Source organism: Martes martes (assembly GCF_963455335.1).
Source record: "Martes martes genome assembly, chromosome: 1".
In the NCBI taxonomy this organism is placed as follows: domain Eukaryota; kingdom Metazoa; phylum Chordata; class Mammalia; order Carnivora; family Mustelidae; genus Martes; species Martes martes.
Genome location: NC_137888.1, coordinates 123,297,623 through 123,319,847, shown reverse-complemented (window position 1 = coordinate 123,319,847; position 22,225 = coordinate 123,297,623).

Sequence of the window (22,225 nt, the reverse complement as noted above, 5' to 3'; positions counted from 1 at the left end):
CTGTTGGAAGATCAGCTGCCCTAGAATGAAGCCCTTAGCCATGAAGGTAACCAGACACATGAGTTCCATCTGCTACTCGTCCCTCCCCCAACAGGGGCCGTGCTTCTGCCCACCCCCACCTCATCTTCCAGGACACCTGTCCTGCAGTCAGCCTGCAGCTCAGCTCCACAGTGCTCAAGGAACAAACTGGTGAAGGGAAGGCCGCTGCTGCAGAGTGAAGGTTAGGTGTTATGTTCTGTGACCTCGTGTTCTCCAGAGATGAGACAGAAAAATAACAGTTTTCGAAGACAGTTCTTCATGTTTAAGGGAACTGTGGGCCCTTGGAGCAGTGGGGGCTTCCAGATAGGCCAGAATGGAGTGGACCCTGGGGTATCCCCAGTACAATAGCTTCTCCGTGGTCCCGTGAGAGGGTCATTTGGAACACCAGTTGGCCATGCTACTCCATGACTGTGGAGTCTAATGGGACTTGTGTCTTTGGTGACATTTTGGTATTTCCACTGGTTTTGCAGACCACCTGAATAGTGCTACCTTCACATCCCCTAGAACACACCCTTCTTGAAACCCCCTCACCCCATGCCTTTGCCACTGTGTGCTCTCAATTTTTCTCCTAAAATTTTGACACCCCCTAATTAGAGGGCTACTTTTCTATCCAACAGGTAATCTTAGCCATCTTCCCCACCCACCCCCCCAGCCTGGGGCTCTGGCCACTGACTTCTCCTATACTTGGCCACACAGGGGTCCCTTGGATGGTCTCTCTCAGGACTTTGACCCCACCTTGTGTTGTTTGCTGTGGAGAGTGCCTCGTGGCCTAGTGTGGCCAATCTCACCTCGCCAGGAGACATGACCCACTAACACATGGAAGCTCTGACCCAAAGGCCACATGTGACAGTAATCTGGAGCCACAGACAGGTTCCCTCCATTAGTAGCCCATTGGGTTAGAAATTCCATGTTGGGTTTACATAGAATGAAAGATACTTGAATTGTTGAGCACCCGTGAGTGCCCAGCCTCTGCTACCCAGTATTAACAGATGGCCGTCGCTGTGAAATGGGAGTGATGCCTGAGGGTCTCAATGATGCTTGAGCCTTTTATGTAACTTTTTATTAAGTCTTTGTGTATCTCAACTCATTAATAAAGAAAAGAAGAACACTTGGCTTATTTCCTCTTACTCAGATACTCCTGAAGTGTTGCTGAGAAGGTAAGTTGTCCATGTCTGGCCCAGAGCAAACTAAAGTAGGGAGGAGAGCGCTGGGGGCCATGAGGAGTGTCTCCTTCCTACCTGGAGCCAGAGGATGAGGGCAAGTGAGCACATAGCCTCCTGATGTCTGGAAGCCCTGGATTCAAGTTCTGCCACCAAGCTTTCCGTGCCTTTGAGCAACTTCCCTGCTTCGGTCTCCTGCTGCGCTGCCCAAGGACAGGATAATAGTGTGTACTTCCTAAACAGCCTGAGGACTGAGGCTAAGCGGTGGTATGGATCTCAGAAGTGGCGCTCTTTGTAGAGGACACTGGACTATCTGACACTGTTGCTTTCCGTGGAAAGAAATCGCCCCCTTCCCCCATCCACAAGATCACAGTCTTTTGTGCAGTGCGGTTTCATTTCTCTGTTAATTGAAGCTGGTGGGTACTTGGCCAAGTTGAGTCTCTCTGGCTCCTTTATCCAGGGACTAGAGACCAACTGACCATATCCCTCTCGTGTACTATCTTTGGGGAGTAATGGGTAAAGTGTGTAGACCTGGGGGCTCCTCGCCCTCTCTGGGCTTGGAACAGCCTAGGGTAGGTGCAGTGGTGTGGTGGCCGCTGGGCCTGGCCGCCCGCACGTTCATTCATTCTGCACGTATTGATCAGGTATTGGGCGGGGTGCTAGGTCCATGGTAGTGAGCAGAGCAGACGGTCTTCTGGTCATCCGTTCTCCTTTAGTCCTGAATTAGCTTCCTGTGGCTATTGTAACAAAGTACCACAAACTTAGTGGCTTAACAGAGAAGTTTATTCTCTCACAGTTCTAGAGGCCAGAAGTCCAAACTCAGCAGACTGAAGTCGAGGTGTGGACAGGTGTGTGCTCCCTCTGGAGGCTCGGGGCGGGAGGGGAACCCATTCCTTGCTTCTTCCTGCTTCTAGAACTTCTGGCATTGCATGGCTTGGGGCCATTTCCCTCCAGTCTTCAAGGCCAACATCTTCAAATCTCTCTCTTCTCTATCTTCGCATGGGCTTCTCCTCCCTATGACAAGCCTCCCTCCGTTGGAGCTGATGCTCCCTCCTTCACTGAGAAAGTTGAAGGCAGCTGAACAGAATTTCCACAGGCCCCCTCCACCATTTCCACCCACCCTCTAGCATGGGCACCCACACACTCTGCCTCTCTGGCTGCCATAGGCAGACCATCCACGCTCCCAGCTGAAGCCAGTCCCTTCTCTTGCTTCTCATGGGTATGAGAACATCCAGGACTTCCCTCTGGCTCTTCACCCCCTCTCTTCTCCATCATCTGTTCTTCCCTTTCTTGGATCTTTCCCATCTTCAGACAAATAAGAACAAAACTTTCCTTTGAAGCACCGCCTCTGCCAGATACCACTGGCTTCTCTGCTGTCTTTTGCAGGAAGCCATCTTAAAAGGGTAATCTACACTCAGTCCATGAATCTCTCTCATCCTTTCTCTTTAGACTTCTCTAAACAGACTTTCACCCATCGTTCCACCAACACCACCCTTCTTCTCAAGGCCAACCATAGCTTCCATCTTGCTAATTCAGTGGCTGGTTCTCAGTCTTTTTGCATTTGATATTGCAGCTTTAGCACAGGTTTTCACTCCTTCTTTCTTGTTCAACTTTTTCTCCATTGGCTTCTAGGATGCTGCCATCTCTTTGTTTTTCTTCTTCCTCATGGTCACTCCCTAAAATCTTTTGCTTGTTCCTCCTCCTCTGTTGGAGCACTCCAGAGCTCAGTCCTTGGTTCTCTACCTGCCATATGATCCAGTAATTCCACTATTGGGTATTTATCTGAAGAAAACAAAACACTAATTCAAGAAGACGTATGCTCTCCTATTTTATTACAGCATCATTTACAATAGCCAAGATATAGAAGCAACCCAAGTGTCCATCAACAGATGAATAAATAAGGAAAATCACACACACACACACACACACACACACACACACACACATATTATGCAGCCATAAAAAAGGACGAGATTGTGCTATTTGAGACAACATGGATGGCATTAGAGGGTATTATGCTAAGTGAACTAAGACAGAAAAAAAATCATATGATTCAACTCATAAGTAGTGGAATAAACAGCAAGTGAATAAATGAAAAAGAAGAATAAGACCTACAAATACAGAGAACAAATTTTTGTTGCCAGAGGGAATGAGGATAGGGATTTGGGCCAAATAGGTGCAGGGGGAGGGCAATCCAGGCTTCCAGTTATGGAATGAGCAAGTCATAGGAATAAAAGGCACAGAACAAGGAATACAGTCAGTGATGCTATAATAATGAGGTAAGAGGACAGATGGTAGCTTACACCTGTGGTGAACATAGTGTGATGTATAACTTGTCCAATCACTAAGTTTTTACTTGAAATAATAAAACACTGTGTCAACTGTACTAAAATTTAAAAAAAAAATTTTCCCCAGGTAATAAAAAAGCCACCTAGCCCAGTGACCATCTACACTTACAGTGGTGAGCACTGAGTAATGTATAGAACTCTGGAGTCACTGTGCTGTACACCTGAAACCTATATAACATTGTACCTCAACTTTACTCCAATTAAACAAAGTCTCCGTGTCACAGGGGTTCCCAGCTCAATAGGGATGATGAACCATTCTGATCTGTGCATTAAGAGGAATCCCTCCACCTGGGGGAGCTGGAAGGGGCTCTCATAAACTTAGTGCCCAGCAGATGAGGAGGTTGTTCGCTGACTAGATGAGATTTTCAGGTGCATATTGGGCCCACTTGTTCCATCACTTGTGAAGATTAAGGGTTGCATTGCCCAGGCTCCCAGGACTCTTTAAAGTCCACCTCTACCTCCGCTCATGTCTGAAGAGGCAGTAGATAAAAGTTGGCTGGTGTCAGCCATGTTGGCATCAGCATCACCCAGGAGCTTATTGAAAGTGCAGACTTTGGGGTCCTGCCCCGACCTGCTCAGTCAGAATCTGCATTTTAGCCAGATCTGCAGGGGAGTCAGGTGTGTGGCACAGTAGAGTTTAGAACATCAGCCCGGCATCGGACCGCCATCTAGTCTTGGGCTCACTGTGCCCCGGGAACCCATTCAACCACGTCCAGCTGGAGGAAGCCTCCTCGGCATTCAACCTGGCAGTGACAGTTTGCTCCTCTGCCCATAGCAGCAGCAGATTCTGTCTAGCAAGGCAGTGTGCTCCCAAGGGTCCCCCCGGTCAGCATGCAATGCCCTTAATTATGAGTTAGTTCTACACAAAGGGGAGTGAGATCCCAGTTAGCTTCTCAAGCACTCTAGTATTTGCCTGCAAGTGTGGACAGTTGTGTTGAGTGTAAAGAATAAGAGAACTCACAGTCTAAGCTAAGAACACCGGAAGGCTCTGGGTTCCTCAGGCACTCTGAAGGCGGAATATTCTGTGCAAGCTGGAGATACTTTTGCTCCCCCAGGAACTTTGCAAAGCTCCAACAGTGTGTCAATAACTCATTATTGTGGTCATGTAAAAATGGAAACATAAGAAAGCTGAGTTCACAGAGAACCAAGTGCTGATGGATGCTTGCAGTAGCCTCGCGATGATGCAATAAACCATGAACTCGAACTCGAACCCAGCTCCCTAGTCAGTCCAGCACCCACACCTGGGCTGATGAACAGAAGGAAAGTAATTGTGTAAGTGGTTCTCAAAGTGTAGGCCCCGACCAGCAGCTTTCAGCAACACCTGGGAACTTACTAGAAACGTAGGCGATCTGGCCCCATCTCAGACCTACTGAGTCAGGAATTCTGAGGGAGTCCCCAGAATTGTTTTAACAAGTCCCCCCCTGTTTTAACAAGCCCTCCAGGAGATTTTAGTGTTCCCTCAAGTTCAAAAACCTCTGTGTTAAAACATGTAAGTAAGAATAAAAATCCCCACCATGCGCAGGTAAATGGCGGCTTACTCTCTTCTCATCTGTAAAACGGTAGTGGGTAATCTGGGCAGAGCTGTCCAGGTCCTGCCCCCTCCTTCTGGCATCTGATTAATGAGGATCCCTCAAGGTCTGGAACCCAGGGACCCCAGCGCAGAGGTAGGTAACCTTGCCTCCCTGGGAGGACAGTGGGGTCGCTGTCCCTGCCCTACCTTCCCTGAAATCATATATAAAATTATGCATATATGTGCATTCTTCTAGAGACTATCCTACTGTATCAGATTCTTAGCATACCACTGTGATTTATCCAACAGAAAACTGAACCTTGAACCTCTTTTTTCTGACTTCAGGCCATTCTGGCAGTTTCACAGCCACTGAGAGCTAGAAGAGGAAATGAAAGGAGCAAAGATCCATTTACTTTTCTAAGAAGCTCTGACAAAATTCTTCATATGGTTGACACATCCCTGAACCCGCCCCCACAACATCCTGAGGGAGGGGGCTGGCCACCCTTCTCCCAGTTCCCCCACATGACTAAGTGTGTGACCCACACATGACTCACTCACCTCCCTCCCCCAACGTGATTTGCACCACCTGCTTCTCGGGCCCCAATACCCTGGTCCAGAATTGGTGAAGTGGGAAGGGGATAATCAGGATGCTTGATAGCACCGAGACTGGCTTGCAGCCTGCTGCTGGGGTGGAAGCCTGGCTGGGAAAGGCGGGCAAAGGAAGGATGTGAGGCACGTTGCAAAGGACCTTGACGTCTGATGTCCCTTCTCGAATTCATAACCACCTGGGCTGCAAAGTGCTGTGTGTTAGCATTAATATCATTTCTGGAGCTTGAGGGAAAAACACCCAGAGAATCTGGTGCAGTTGGCTTGGGTTCAGGCCCCACATGATTCAGCTCCACAGTCAGGGCTGAGACCACTGGCTGGTTCCACTTTATTCTGGTCCCTTCTCAGTGAACATCGCTTAATAAAAGAAACAGCTGCCTGGACTTGCCGGTGTCTGAAGTTACTAAAGGACCCTGGTTTCCCAGCCCTTTGTAAACAAACAGTTGACCATAGGGACTCCTTTCCATGATGGCAGGTCCTCTCGGAGCCTGGCTTGCCTTGTTCACATCCCTTCCATTTTTATATCCCTAGGTCCCAAGGGAAGCCTGCTAGTACAAAGTTGACACTTGATGTTTATTAAATGAATGAATAACTCTATCAGCTACCAGCAGGGGCCTCCATGCCTTAAGCCTAAGTCAGACTCGTCCCACAGCTTCCCAGCTCTGAAGTTCAGCCCCTGCCTCAGTTTCCACAAGCAAAGCTCGCTCTCAGCAACCATTCCTGAGCTCTGCTGAGGACTTGGGGGTCCCAAGGATGTCCCCTCTGCTGTCAGGGCCTCTCCCTTGTCATGGAAGACACCCCCCCCCCAACACCAGCCACCGAGTCAGATAAGCAGCCACCCTTCAGACTTCCTCACCGTGCCTGGTTTACTTCCTTTTGCCACAATCCCATAATGCCTTCCAAGGCCATAATACCATTCTGACTGTTACTAGGGTGACTGAAGGTTCCAGTCTGCTCAGGACTGAGGGTTTTCCTAGCACGTGGGGCTTTCAGGGCTAACAACACAACAACTGGTCACTCTACTGGTAAGAATCAATTTTTTCAGCTTGTTCTATAACAATACTAACCCACTCTAAACTAGGCGGTGGTTCTCGAACAATTACCAGCCATCCTATGCACCTGGAAGGCTGGTTGAGACACAGGATTTCCCGATTCAGCAGGTCTGGGGCCTGAGGATCTGCATTTCTCACAACTGCCCAGGGATGTGAGGTGGCCGGTCTGGTAGCACAGTTTGAGAACCCCAATTACCTAACACGCATCATGCCTTCAGTGGAGGGCTTGGCGCGGGGTACGTGTACGACGGATCCTGGTGAGGGGAGAATGTTTGGTGGGGTGCTGACAGTAGGCCAGACACTCTGCTATTTATACATATCATCTCATGAATCCTCACAGGCCTTCTGTGAGGTAGGCGATACGATGCTTGTTTTCCAGCAAGAGAAACCGAGGTCTGGGGACCGCCTAGTGATGGAGCCTGATTTGCACCCAGCTCTCTCTGGCTGCAAGGCTGGCACTCAGTTTATACGCCCACCCCCGCTACCCTGAAGACAAGCTGCTCCCAGCTAGCCGCACCACCCTTTTTAATTTTAACTTGTCGGAGGAAAGTCTTGCAGTGAATCTCCCACATCCCCGCCTTCTTTCAAGTAAGCGAAATGCAGATCAACTTCCCGTGGGTGACTCAGCAGCAGCATTTTGAACCCAGATCACGGTCATTTTCCAGAACTTCTGCACTGGACCTTCCCCCAGAGACAGTCTTTAGTCCTGTCCCTCCTGCTCCTTTCTCCAGCCTCTCTCCAAGCCAGGCCAGCCCAGCCCAGCAGTTAGTAGAGTAGGATCCCAGAGGCTTCAAGTCTGGGGTCCTCTGTCCTCCAGCCCAGGGGAGCACCCCATAACTAGGGATCCCATGGGCCTCCACATTTGTCCTACTCCCCTGAAGGCTGCCTGGGGGAGCCGTTGATGCAAGGCCTTATAACTGGCTTTTCTGGGACGATCACAGCTCTTCCCCACCCCCAGATGAATCCAGACTTCTGTTCCCTATTTGTGGTTGGCACTGCTGAACTTTCCAGTATTACAGGTACCCAGAGGCTGTGTAAGTTGGGGGTAAGAGCACACTGCCCAGGTCTAACCTAGCTATGCTGCTGCTTGAGGATTTTGGGCATGTTGCCTGACTACTCTTCGCCTTGATTTCCTCATTTGTCATTTTGGGTGGATGATAATATCTGTACTTCCTAGGGCTATTGGGCTATTTTTAGGTGTGAATTAGAAATGCACACTTAGAATAACGGCTGGCATGTAGAATCTGTATTTAAATGTCAGCCAATATCCCAGAATCCCATCAGTAAATGTTTCTGGAGTACCTACCAGTAACTCCAGCCACCATTTATTGAACACTTAACAAGCACCTGTCATTGTGCTTTGCGTGGGTCACCTCATGTAAGACTTGGAGGAGCTGGGTGACTTGCCCAAGCACACAGCCCTAGTAAGTGAAGATCCCAGTCTAGGCCAAGCTGCCCTGCATGGACCCCTCTGCCTCCCTTGCAGGGCAGCCCCTGGGCTGGGCATCAGTGGGAAGGCTCGGCCTCACCCCCATTGCCCTCCTTCCCTTGGATGGCCAGCCTGGAAGTCTCTGTACTGTACCCCCATCCTCCAGCCACATCTCCTGCCCTCCCCCTCTCCCTGGCCTGCATCACTCCCCCCTGCACCAATGCTCTTCTAAAAGTTGGCCTCCACAATCCACTCACTCTGCCTGTCATTCTCTCCTTTCCTGGTCCCAGGGCTACTCTGAACTCTGCTCTGACCAAGCTCCCCTTACTAATCAAAACAGATTTGACCTTCATGAGAAGCAATTTGGCATCCTGCCCTCAGAGGCTTAAAATCCTCCATCCAAAAAAGTCCTGTCCTGGGACCCTCTCCTAAAGAAATCATCAAAGATGCAAAGAATTATGAACAAAGATGATCTTTGAATTTATAAGCCAAAAAAATTGGAAATGATCTAAGCGAACAATAATTGGGGAATGATTAAATAAATAATGCTATAGCCACAGAATGGAGAACCACCCAGCTATTAAAGAGATGTGTGACTCAGTGTAAGAAATACATATTTCCTGTCCTTTTGCCCAACCTGAGAGTTATCATCTTTGTCAAAATCTTTGCTTAGTGGAAATGTGAAGAAGATGGCATCTAATTCCTTTTATTTTCACTATTTTGACTACCAATAAGAATGGTTATTTTTTCAGATTTGTTAATTGTTATTCCTTATGAATTGCCTATTTATGCCCTTTCTTCAATTTTCTTTGGATATTTCATTTTTCTTAATTGTTAGTTTCTATCTATTAACTTTATTGACCACTTATATGTCATATTTATTGCAAATTTTTCCCTAGCATGCAATTTCTTTTCATTTGATTTATTTTTACACTGTAGACATTTTATGTTTTATATGTTCAAAACTATCATTTTCTCTTTTATGGTTTTTGTCTTTGATGTGATGCTAACAGGATCCTTTCTCATCCAAATAGTATTTTCTTCTAATACCTTTATACTTAATACCTTTTTTTCCAGGTGATTTCCTTCCCATGAAATAATAAAATGGAAATGTCCATACCTCATACCCTTATAGTGAAGATTAAATGAGCTGATTCATAGCAAGTTCTAGAAACAGTAACTGGCTCATAATGGTACTTCTGTCACTGTTAGCTATTATTAATTGCAACTAACTCACTGGAAATTTTTTCTGGAGGTAGGTGTGAAATAGGTTTTGGTTTTGGTTTTGTGTTGAGCCAGAGTTGTCCCAACGCTGTGTGTTTGATAACACATCTTGTCATCAAAAAGCCAGTGGCTGGAATGCAATCTTTGTGTTGACCCAAAATTTCAGGCGGAATTCCCTTTACAGAGCTATGGGCTGGGGGCAAGGCTGCTCCAAAGCTCCCTGCTCACCTTCTCACCCTGTACTCTCCCCCATGCCAAGGTCAAGCCCTGTGTCACAACAGGTTTCCTAAGTAGGGTGCAGGCCCAAGACATGCTCAGCCTGCCATGCTCTTTCCCAGCTCATGTTCAGCACCACATGGCCTCAAGTCTTTCTCCACTTTTCTCTCTCTTCACTTTGTTCTCTGGGGCCAGTGAGACTCAGGTTTTCTCCAGCCTCTCTCCCACAGGCCACTGAGTCTCCTCAGCTGAGGTCCCCACAGCCCCTAACCCCGCTGGCGAGCCACGTAGGAGCCAAGAAAGGACAGACCCTTTGTCCACCAAGGGTGGCAGTGAGGGGGACGAGGGGGGTGCTCTATCCCCTGGGGGTCACCCAACCAGTCTTTCTGGCCACTGCCAATTCCTGGGTCCCCTAACAGCCAGCTTTCCTCTGTCTGAGGCTCAGTGTTAGCCTCCCTTCTTATAATTCACCTCTGCAAGAAAGTGTACAAGTGACATATTTTCTCAGAGGAGCATACTATCAAAAGTTGGGGAAGAAGGGTGCCTGGGTGGCTCAGTCGTTAACCATCTGCCTTTGGCTTGGGTCATGGTCCCCGAGTCCTGGGATCAAGCCCCTTGTCGGACTCCCTGCTCAGCGGGAAGCCTGATTCTCCCTTTTCCACTCCTCCCGCTTGTATTCCTTCTCTTGTTGTCTCTCTCTCTGTCAAATAAATAAAAATCTTTTTAAAAAAGAAAAAAAAGGTTGGGGAAGGAGATGGGATTTTTTTGACAGAGAGGCCTTTATTGGTCAGGCAAAGAGCTGCAATGCCGCTTTTAGAGGGCTCTCTGAGTCCTGGGTGCAACCAGTGGCGTCCTGGCGAGGTGGAGGGGGTGGGGAGGAGGTAGGGCACTACCGACCCGGCATTTGTGTGAAGGGCGCCCTCTGACCCCCCCAGCAGCCCAGGCCTGTGCGGAGCGAGGGCTTCCATGCCGTCCCTTCTCCCCAGGCCGCGGGAGAAGGATGCGGAACTCCTCTGGGGTGAGAAACCGGGCTGCAGAGATGTTCCATAACTCCCCCAAGTCCCGCAGTCCTGCCGCGACTCTGAGCGCGTCCTCCCTGCCAGCCCCTAACTGGGATCGTCCCTCTGACCTTGGCAAGCTATCCTAACTCTGTGGGCACAGGTTCTACCCCCTGAAAAACGGAGCTCCCCTGAGAACTTGCTGCAGGGGGTGTCAAGGATTAAATGAGTTGATGCATTCAAAGAGCTTACAGTAGTATGTGGCACACGCGTAGAAGGTTCTGATATGCGTAGTTGCTGTTTTTGGCATCACTAGCATTTATAGCCACGGCGGCAGCCGCGATGTTACCCCCACCCGAGGTGCCCCGGGGGCGGCAACGCGGGGAAGCCAGGCGGTGTCCCTCTCGTCCACCAGGGGACGCCATCGCAGAGCGCATGGGCCGCTCCCCCAGGCTCCTCGCAGCGCCGCTGGGCGGGGCCGCCTCCGGCTCCTCAAACTTCAGAGAGCGAGAGCTTGGGTCCCTGCTGTCACGCCTGCCGCCGGAACCTGCCCTGCAGGGCTGCTTGAACCCAGACTAGCGTACACCCCGGGGACCCAGGCTCTGGCCTCTGGCCCCCTCGTATGAGGTGCCGCATGGGTCACGCAAGCCGAGAGGCCTGCTCAGGAACTGTTTGCTGATCCCCCTGGGCCTAAACCTCCCCCACCAGAGGCCCGGCTAGCTCCTTCTGAACACCTGCGGACAGCCAAGCCTAAACCCTGCAGGACTGACCTCAAACACCTTCTAGGAATAGCTTCATCTGCTTCAAGGTTTCCAGGTGGGTACAAGGAAATTGGGGGATAGGGGGCAAAAGGAGTTTCCGGAAGGCTCTTCTTGCCTTGGTTCTCACAGGGCTCCACACCCATTTATCGCCCTCCCAACCTGCCATCCACTTGGGAGACCCCGAGTCTCTGACCTTTGGCCTTTGGCAACCAGCATCTCACACTGTTGTATGAGGACCTCCTGCCTCAAATCACAGATGGAGCCTATTAACAGGACGGATTCCAAAGCTCCGTGTTGGGCACGTGGTTCTCAACGTGCCGTCCCAGGACAGCTGGTACCCGTCACTAGGGCGGGGTGGGGGTTGGCTCCAGACCCAGAACTGTGGGGGTGGGGCGAGCGACCCCTGCCTTAACAAGCCCTCCAGGAGATTCTCCTGCAGTGGGAAGTTTGTGACTCCCAGGCCCGCACTCTCCCCTCTTCTGTGGCCACAGGATTGCTCTCCACAAACGTCCCCAGATCTCCCTCCAGAGCTCTGGTGGGTTCTAATTAATCATTTCCAAGGGGCTGGAGGGCTTAGTCGGTGGTGTGATTAGGGGGTTGTGAGGTGCGCCCGCGCCCCCGACGTGGTTGTGATAGGTGTTTTCCCATTTGACAAGGCTCAAAGCTATTGTGGTTTTCATTTTTATCTTGATGAAAGTGTGTGGTGTTTTCAATACAGTTGCTTAGCAAATAGAGCCCTGACTTGTGACAGTCAACTTGACAGATGATCAGATCTCATGATTTGTCTTGTTTCCAACAGCTGTACTGTTTTTCTCCTCTGAGGCAAGGGGAGGTTGCCGGGAGACACTGTGGTGGCCATGTTCTGGAGTGAAAGGAGAGGAGGCACAGCCCTGCTCCCGCCCATCCCCCCCCACCCCCACCCCGTGAAGTGGAGAGCCCTGCCCTGGGAAAGTTCCAGACCTGGGATGGGAGCAGTGTGGTGCCTGGGGGAATAGCGGGTACAGGCCCATTCTTTAGGAAGCTCACAATCTCAGAGACAGATAACCTTTTGGCAGAAGTGTGAAAAATTCATTCCTTTCCCTCCCAGTGACCTGCAAGAGAGGAATTTCAAAGAACTCAGCACCAGCATCCAAATCCCTCCACAAACACGCAGTGAGAGAGAAAAGGTAGAATTATTTTCCGTGAAAAAGGGGCTGTTGGCATATGTAAACAAGGCTCTACTAATGATGCTAGAAGACTCCAGAAAATATTTTTATTCTAATTATAAGTAAAGTTGTTCCTCTGAAACTCTCAACACAGTTCCCATGATTCTTTTTTTTTTCCCATAATTCTGTAAATAGAAGTATAGCGGATTGAATAGTGGTCCCTCAGAATATATGCCCAAGTCCTAACCTCCAGTACTTGTGAATGTGACTTTACTTGGAATTAGGGTCTTTGCAGATATAATTAAGTTAAATACCTTTTGATGAGATTATCCTGAAATTAGAGGAGGTCCCCAAAACCCAATGTCTATTGTCTTTGAAAGAGAAAGGAGATGAGATCAGGGAACACACAAAAGTGTAGACCTTGTGAAGATGAAGGCAGAGAGTGGAGGAATGTGTCTAGAAGTCAAGGAACACCCAAGATTGCTGACAGCCACCAAAACCCTGGAGGGAGATGTGGAACAGACTCTGGCTGAGAGCTTCCAGAACAAACTCGTCTTGTCAACACCTGATTTCAGACTTCTGGCCTCTAAAACAAGGAGAGAAGAAATTTCCGTTGTTGTAAACCACCCAATTTGTGGTCATCTGTTGCAGCAGCCCTAAGAATCTAACACAAGAACATATGTTTGGGAACCCTGGGTGGCTCAGTCCATTAAGTGTCTGCCTTTGGCTCAACTCATGATCGCAGGGTTCTGGGATTGAACCCATGGGTTTTCTGCTCAATGGGAAATCTGCTCCTCTCTCTCGCTCTGCCCTCCCCCTGCTCATGCTCTCTCTCTCTTTCTCAAATAAATAAATAGAATCTTAAAAAAAAAAAAAAAAGACTCAAGATGAGCGGCTGTGGTTGGAGCTGCCCTAGTCTGGAAGCAGATGTGGGTGAGGGCTGGCTTAAGGAAGGCCTGCATTTCCAGCCTCCAGCTTCAGCAAAGCCATGTGTGTATTTCCTATGAGTGAGGGGTGGGCCCCTGGAAGGAGGTGGTATTTAGTAGAGACTCCCTATGGTGGGCCAAAGGACAGCCAGAGGGTTAAGGGGAGAAATCCACACTGCGATCTTGAGGAGGCATTGACTGGGTCAAAGGCTCTGCAGAAGAGGGAGCCACAGTTTGGCTGAGCCCCCCTTATTTACTTGCACTGACTGAGCCCCCCTCAGTAAGTGCAAGTACAACACACTCCAAAGTCACCAACACCAGGTGACAATGCACCAAACTAGCAAGACCTTTCCGTTGCTCATCTCTGCTCTCCTAGAAGGCCCCAATGATTGTTCGTTTTATTTGTCAACCTGACTAGACCATGCGGTGCCCAGATAGTTCGTTAAATGTTACTCTGGGTATGTCTCTGAGAGTGTTTCTGGACGAGGTTAGCGTTTGAATCTGTGTACTGAGTAGAGAGGGTTGCCCTCCCCAATGTGGATGGGCATCATCCAATCCGGGAGAGCTGAAGGAACAAAAAGGCAGAGACAGAGAGAACATGCACTCTCTGCAGACTGCGTGAGCTGAGACAGCAGTTTTTTTCTGCCCTCGGACTGAGAATTACGCCACTGGCACTCCCGGTTCTCAAGCCCTCAGACTCGGACTGAACTACACCCAGCTCTGCTGGGTCTCCCAACTTGCGTCACACATGGTGGGACTCCTCAACCTCCACCATCAGTGAGCCAATTCCTTATAAAAATTGTTGTGGAGGGGCACCTTGTGGCTCAGTCAGTTAAGCATCTGCCTTCAGCTCAGGTCATGATCCCCCGGGGGTCCTGGAATCGAGCCTCTCATGGGGCTCCCTGCTCAGTGGAAAGTCTGCTTCTCCCTCTCTGTCTGCTGCTACTCCCCCTGCTTGTGCTCTCTCTCTGCGCCAAATAAATAAGTAAAATCTTTTTAAATAATTTTATGCAGATATAAAGACAGAAATATCTCTGAATACAGAGATACAGATATGGTTTTGTGTCTCTGAAGAGCCTGGACCAGTACTTCGGAAAGAGGTGGCATCCCTGTCCCCATGGCAGATGTTCCAGTCTGAGGCAGAGCTAAGGGAGAGGGCAATTTGAATTAGATAAAAGGTTCAAGCTTAAATATTGGATTCAATGGTATGACTAAAACAAAACTGTTCTTAGAGTAAAAATGATGGGAAAAGCTATGTAAGCTGCCCAAGATTTCATCCAGAGTGAGGGAGGACTCACCTAGACTGTGGGCTTGAAGGACAGTGGGAGGAGGTTGCTTTTCCACTTGCACCTTGCTGATGAGACATCTGTGCAATCAGCTGTTCCACCTGGTGTGCAAGTGTAGCTCAGGAGGAGGACAACTTAAACATCACATGGTCAAAGCTATGGATACAGGGAAGACATTTGGTAAAATTCAGTACACATCCCAATAGAAAACACTTGATAAAATAGGAATAGAAAGAAACTCCCCAAAATTTTAGACCATGTGCCTGATACCAGTAACTAATATTCATTTTTTTAAAGATTTTCTTTATTTGTGAGAGAGAGAGAGAGAGAGAGAAAGAGAGCATGAGAGGGGAGAAGGTCAGAGGGAGAAGCAGACTCCCCATGGAGCTGGGAGGAGGATGTGGGACTTCATCCAGCAACCCTGGGATCATGACCTGAGCTGGAGGCAGTTGCTTAACCAACTGAGCCACCCAGCTGCCCCCATTTTTATTTTAAAATTTCAGAAAAGCACAAAGGAAAACAAATCATTCATATTCCCATCACCTAGAACTTGTAAGTGGGCAAATTTGCTTACTGTTTATTTTTAAGAATAATTATTCTGCTATATAATACATGTTTGTAAAAAAGAATTCAAACAATGCAGAAAAGTACAATAATAAAAGTACAACAACTAACCAGAAACAGTCATCATTAATATTAGGTAAACATCATTCCAGGTATCTTGCAGAACACATTTACAGGTAGAAGGTTAGAGATACGTACATATACACATAGAGGTCTGCAGTTTAATTTCACTTACATTTGCATTCATGCTCATGGGAATATTGGTCTGTAGTTCTTTTCCTGTAATGTCTTCATCTGGTTTTGATGTTAAGGTAATACTGGCCTTGTAAAATGAATTTGGAAATGTTCTATACTCCCCCCCCCTTTTTTTATTAAGCTCTACACCCAACGTGAGGCTTGAACTCATGACCCCAAGATCAAGTGTTGCATGCTCTACTGGCTGAGCCATCCAGGCACCCCCATATTTTCCTCTTTGTAAAAAACTTTTATGTAGGATTGGTATTTTCTTTTTAAAATGTTTCATAGGGGTACCTGGGTGGCTCAGTCAGTTAAGCAGCTGCCTTTGGCTCAGGTCATGGTCCCAGGATCTTGGGATGGAGCCCCACATCAGGCTCCCTGCTCAGCGGGGATCCAGCTTCCCCCTCTTCCTCTGCTGTTCGCCCTGCTTGTGCTCTCTTTCACCACTCTCTCTCAAATAAATAAATAAATCCTTAAATAAATAATTACATACATAAATACATAAAGAAAATGTTTCATAAGCTCCATTAGTAAAGGGTGTGGAGTTCCTTTGTGGGAAGTTTTAAATTATAAATTCAATGTTTGAAATTATGATAGGACTATCCACATTTTCTGTTTCTTCTTAGGCCAGTTTTGGCAGTTTTTGTCTTTGTTCATTTCATCAAGGTTGTTCAACTTACTGGCATAAAGTTTTTCATAATATTCTATTCCCTTATTATCTTTTTAATGTCTGCAGAGGCTATGGTGATGTCCTCTCTTTCATCCCTGATACTAATATTTTATTCCTTCTTTCTTTTTTCCTTGGTCAGTTTAGCTAAAACCTTATCAATCTTATTGGTATTTAATTTAGTTATTTTTGCTAATCACATTTATTTAATTGAAGTAATACATGCAATGTTATACTAGCTTCATGTGTACAATATATTGATTCAACAATCTATACAATACTCAGTGCTCATCAAGACAAATGTAGTCATCATTCAACATTATTGCAATATTATTGACTACAGTTCCATGCTGTACTTTTCTAAAGATTTTATTTATTTATTTGACAGACAGAGATCACAGGTAGGCAGAGAAGGAGGCAGAGAGAGAGGAAGGGAAGCAGACTCCCCGCTGAGCAGAGAGCCCAATGCAGGGCTCGATCCCAGGACCCTGGGATCTCGAGCTGAGCCAAAGGCAGAGGCTTTAACCCACTGAGCCACCCAGGCACCTCATGCTGTACTTTTCATCTCTGTGAACTATTTGTTTTATAATTAGAAGTTTGTGCCTTCTAATCCCCTTTATATATTTCACCCATCCCCTCATCGGCCTCCCCTGTGGCACCCACCAGTTTGTTCTTTGTATTTAAGAGTCTGTGTTTTTTGTTGTTGTTATTGTTCATTTATTTTTCAGATTCTGCATGTAAGTGAAACCATGTGGTATTTGTCTCTCTCTGCCTGACTTATGTCCTTATATCACTTAACACCCTCAAGTTCCATCCAGGTTGTCACAAATGTCAAAATGTCCTTCTTTTCTGTGACTGAGTAATATTAAGTTGTGTGTATACTCCACATCTTCTTTATCCATTCATCAGTCCATGGCCACTTGGGCTGCTTCCATATTTGGTTATTGTAAATAATGCTGCAATAAACATAGGGGTGCATATATCTTTTTTAATTACTGTTTTTGTTTTCTTTAGGTAAATACCCAACAGTGGCATTACTATGGTATATATTATATATATATATATAAAATATATATATATATATATATATATATATATATATATATATATATAACTTCTTTTGAGGAAACTCCATATTGTTTCCACAGTGGTTGCACCAACATACATTCCCACCAACAGTGCACGAGTGTTCATTTTTCTCCACATCCTCACCAGCACTTGTGGGTTCTTGTCTTTTTGATACTAGCCATTCTGACAGGTGAGAAGTGATATCTCATTTTGGCATTGATTTGCATTACCCTGATGATTAGTGATGTTGAGCACTCTTCCATGTACCTGTTGGTCAACTCTATGTCTTCTTTACAAAATACCTCTTCAAACCTCTGCCTACTTTTTAATCAGGTTGTTTGGCTTTTTGTTTGTTTATTTTTGTTGGGGGGTGGTGTTGGGTTGTATAAATTCTTTATATATTGTGGATATTAACCCCTTATTGAGTATGTAGTTGGCAAATATCTCCTCCTGTTCAGTAGGTTGCCTTTTTGTTTTGTGGATGGTTTCCTTCACTGAGAAGCTTTTATTTTGATGTAGTCCCAATGGTTTATTTTTGCTTTGGTTTCCCTTGCCTGAGGAGACATACCTAGAAAAATGTTGCTACAGCTGATGTCCAAGAGATTACTCATTCTATTTTCTTCTAAGAGTTTTATGGTTTTAGGTCTCACATTTAGTCTTTAATCCATTTTGAGTTTATCTTAGTGTATGATGTAGGAAAGTGGTATTTTCTTCCAAGAGTTTTATGGTTTTAGGTCTCACATTTAGTCTTTAATCCATTTTGAGTTTATCTTAGTGTATGATGTAGGAAAGTGGTCCAGTTTCATTCTTCCACATGTTGCTATCCAGTTTTCCCAGTATCATTTATTGAAGAGACTGTCTTTTCCCCATTGTATATTTTTGCCTCCTTTGTTGTAGATTAATTCACCATATAGGTATGGCTTATTTCTGGGTTCTCTTACCTGTTCCATTGATTGATGTGTCTATTTTTGTGCCAGTACCATACTATTTTGATTATTATAGCTTTGCAGTATAGTTTGAAACCTGAGATTGTAATACCTCCAGCTTTGTTCTTCTTTCTCAAGATTGATTTGACTCTTAGGTGTTTGTGGTTCCAACAAATTTTAGGATTATCTGTTCTAGTCCTGTGAAAAATGCTGTTGGTATTTTGATAGGGATTGCACTGAACCTGTAGACTGCTTTGGGTAGTGTGCACGTTTTAACAATGTTAATTATTCCAATCCATGAGTATGGAATGTCTTTCCATTTTTTTGTTTCATCTTCAGTTTCTTTCATCAATGCCTTATAGTTTTCAGAGTACAGATCTTTCACTACCTTGGTTAAGTTTATTCCTATGTATTTTATTCTTTCTGGTACAATTGTAAATGGAGTGATTTTTCTAATTTCTCTTTCTGTTACTTCATTATTAGTGTATAGAAATGCAATAGATTTCTGCATATTAATTTTGTATCCTGTCACTTTACTGAATTCATTTACCAGTTCTAATAGTTTTTGATGGTCTTTAGGGTTTTTGTTTATTTGTTTGTTTTTAAAAGACTTTATTTATTTATTTGAGAGAGAGCAAATGAATGGGAGGCAAAGACAGAGAGAGAGAAGCAGGCTCCCCACTGAGCAGAGAGCCCCATATGGGTCTCCATCCCAGGACCCTGAGATCGTGACCTGAGCCTAAGGCAGATGCTTAACTGGCTGAGCCACCCAGGTGCACCTAGGGCTTTTAAAAAAAAAAAAAATATATATATATATATATATATATACTATATATATATACACACACACACACATATATATATATATAGTATCGTATCATCTACAAATATTGACAGCTTTACTTCTTCCTTACTAATTTGGAAACCTTTTATTTCTTTTCCTTATTTGATTGCTGCAACTGAAACTTCCATTACTATATTGAATAAAAGTGGTAAGGGTGGACATCCTTGTCTTTTTCACTGAAAGGAAAGCTCTAGGTTTCTCACCATTGTGTGAAGTTAGCTGTGGGTTTATCAGATATGGCCTTTATTATGTTAAGCTATGCTCCTTCTACACCCTCTTTGTTGAAATTTTTATCATGAACAGCTGTTGTATTTTGTCAGATGCTTTTCTGTGTTGAGATGATCATATGGTTTTTAACATTCCTCTTATTAATGTAAAGTATCAAATTGATTTGCAAATATTGAAGCATCCTTGCATCCTAGAATAAATCCCATTTGATTGTGATGAATGATCCTTTTAATGCATTGTTGAAGTTGGTTTCCTAATATTTTGTTAAGGATTTTTGCATATGTGCTCATCAGAGCTATTGGCCTCCAATTTTCTCTTTTTTTGGTAGTGTCTTTGTTTGGCTTTGGTATGAGGGTGATGGTGGCCTTGTAGAATGTATTTGGAAGCTTTTATTCCTCTTCTTTTTTTTGGAATAGTTTGGGAAAAATAGGTATTAACTCTTCTTTAAATGTTTGGTAGAATTCACCTATGAAGCCATCTGGTACTGACTTTTGTTTTTTGGAAATTTTTCATTACTAATTCAATTTCATTGTAGTAATTAGTCTATTTAAATTTTCCATTTCTTCCTGAATCAATCCTCCAATCCTGAAAAATTATATATTTATAGGAGTTTATCCGGGTTGTCCAATTTGTTGGCATATAATTTTTCATAATATTCTCTTATAATCCTTTGCATTTATGTGGTGTCAGTTGTTATTTCTCCTCTTTAATTTCTGATTTTATTTATTTGAGTCCCCTCTCTCAATTTCTTCCTTTATGTCTGTTAATGTTTGCTTTTTTTTTGTTTAGGTGCTCCTATGTTGTGTTCCTAGATATTTACAATTTGTATACAACTTTTGTTGGATAGATCCCTTTATCATTTTGCAATGCCCTTCTTTGCCTCTTACTATAGTCTTTTGTTTTAAAGTGTATTTTATCTGATATAAGTATTGCTGCCCTAACTTTTTTTTTTTTTTGCTTACATTTGCATGGTAATTTTTAAAAAGATTTTATTTATTTATCTGAGATAGAGCAAAAGAGAGAGAGAGAGAACAAGCAGGGCAGAGAGGGAGAAGCAGGCTCCCTGCTTAGCAGGAAGACTGATGTGGGACTCCATCCCAGGACCCTGGGATCATGACCTGAGCTGAAGGCAGATGCTTAACTGACTGAGCCACCCAGGCACCCCATGCATGGTAATTTTTTCTATCTCTTTAACTTTTAGTCTGTATGTGACTTTAGGTCTGAAGTGAGTCTCTGTAGGTAGCATATAGATGGGTCTCTTTTTTTTAGCCATTCAGTCACCTCATGTCTTTTGATTGGGGTCCATTTACATTTTATATATATACATATATAAATATGTATATGTATATTTCTTTCTTTTTTTAAGATTTTATTTATTTATTTGACAGACAGAGATCACAAGTAGGCAGAGAGGCAAGTAAAGAGAGAGGAAGGGAAGCAGGCTCCCCGCTGAGCAGCGAGCCCAATGTGGGGCTCGATCCCGATGTGGAGCTAGATCCCAGAACCCTGGGATCATGACCCAAGCCAAAGGCAGAGGCTTTAACCCACTGAGCCACCCAGGCACCCCAATACGTATATGTATATTTCTATGTGTAAATATATATATTTGTACACATATATATAATCTCGCACTTTAAATATAAGAAAGATAAGCTGAAAGTAAAAGGATTGAGAGAGATATACAAGCAGTAAGTACAAGAAAGGTGAAGTGATTGTATTCATCTGAGACAAATAGACTTTAAGATAACTATCTGATACAAACGGGGACATTTTATAATAACAAAATGGTGAATTCATTAGAAATACATAATTATAAATGTGTATATGCCTAATATTAGAGCTTCAAAATACATGAAACAATATTTGACAGAACTAAAAGAAGAAATAGACAAACCAACCATTGCAGTTGGAGATTTTAACCCTCCTCTCAGTAACTTATAGAATACCTAGACAAGAAATTAGTGAAGATATGGAAGTTCTTCACAATACCATCTGTCTTTTTAGGATTTAATTAATTTGTTTATATGAGAGAGAGGGAGAGTAAGGGAGGCAGAAGGAGAGAATCTCAAGCAGATTCCATGCTGAGTGCAGAGCTGGACATGGGGCTTGATCTCACAACCCTGAGATCATGACCTGAGCCAAAATCAAGAGTTGGATGCCTAACTGACTGAGCCACCTAGATGTCCCTCAGTCTTCTTGATCTAAATGATATTTATAGAATATGATACCAAACAATTGTAGAATATACTTTTTCAAGCACACATAGAACCCAAATAGACTGTATGCTGGGCCATAAAATAAGACTCAAAACATTGGGCGCCTGGATGGCTCAGTGGGTTAAAGTCTCTGCCTTCGGCTCAGGTCATGATCCCAGGGTCCTGGGATGGAGCCTCGCATCGGACTCTCTGCTCAGCAGGGAGCCTGCTTCCTCCCCTCTCTCTCCCTGCCTTTCTGCCTACTTGTGATCTCTGTCTGTTAAATAAATAAATAAATAAAAAGTCTTTAAAAAAAAAAAAAACCTCAAAACATTTCTGAGGGTTGAAATCATACAAAGTATATTTTCTAACCACAATGAATTTAAATTAGAAAATAATAACAAACCAACCCTCCAGCAATTAAAAATTAAACAGGACTTCCAAAGAACCAAAGGGTCAAAGAGGAAGTCACAACGGAAAATAGAATAATTTTTTAACTAAACAAATCAAGAGATTAAAACCTAAACATAAACCTGACATAAGAATAAATAAATGTTTGAATAGTAGTTGATATTAATGAAATTATATCAATAATCAAGAACCTTCCCAGTGAGAATATGATTTCATTGGTAAACTTTGCCAAACATCAAAAGAAGATAAAATACCAACCATAAAAAACTCTTTCAAAGCACAGAGGAAAAAGAAAACTTCATAAGTTATTTAAGAGACCAGCATAATCCTGATATCAAAAATTGACAAGGAAAGAAAATTATAAGAACAGAACATTTCAGAACCA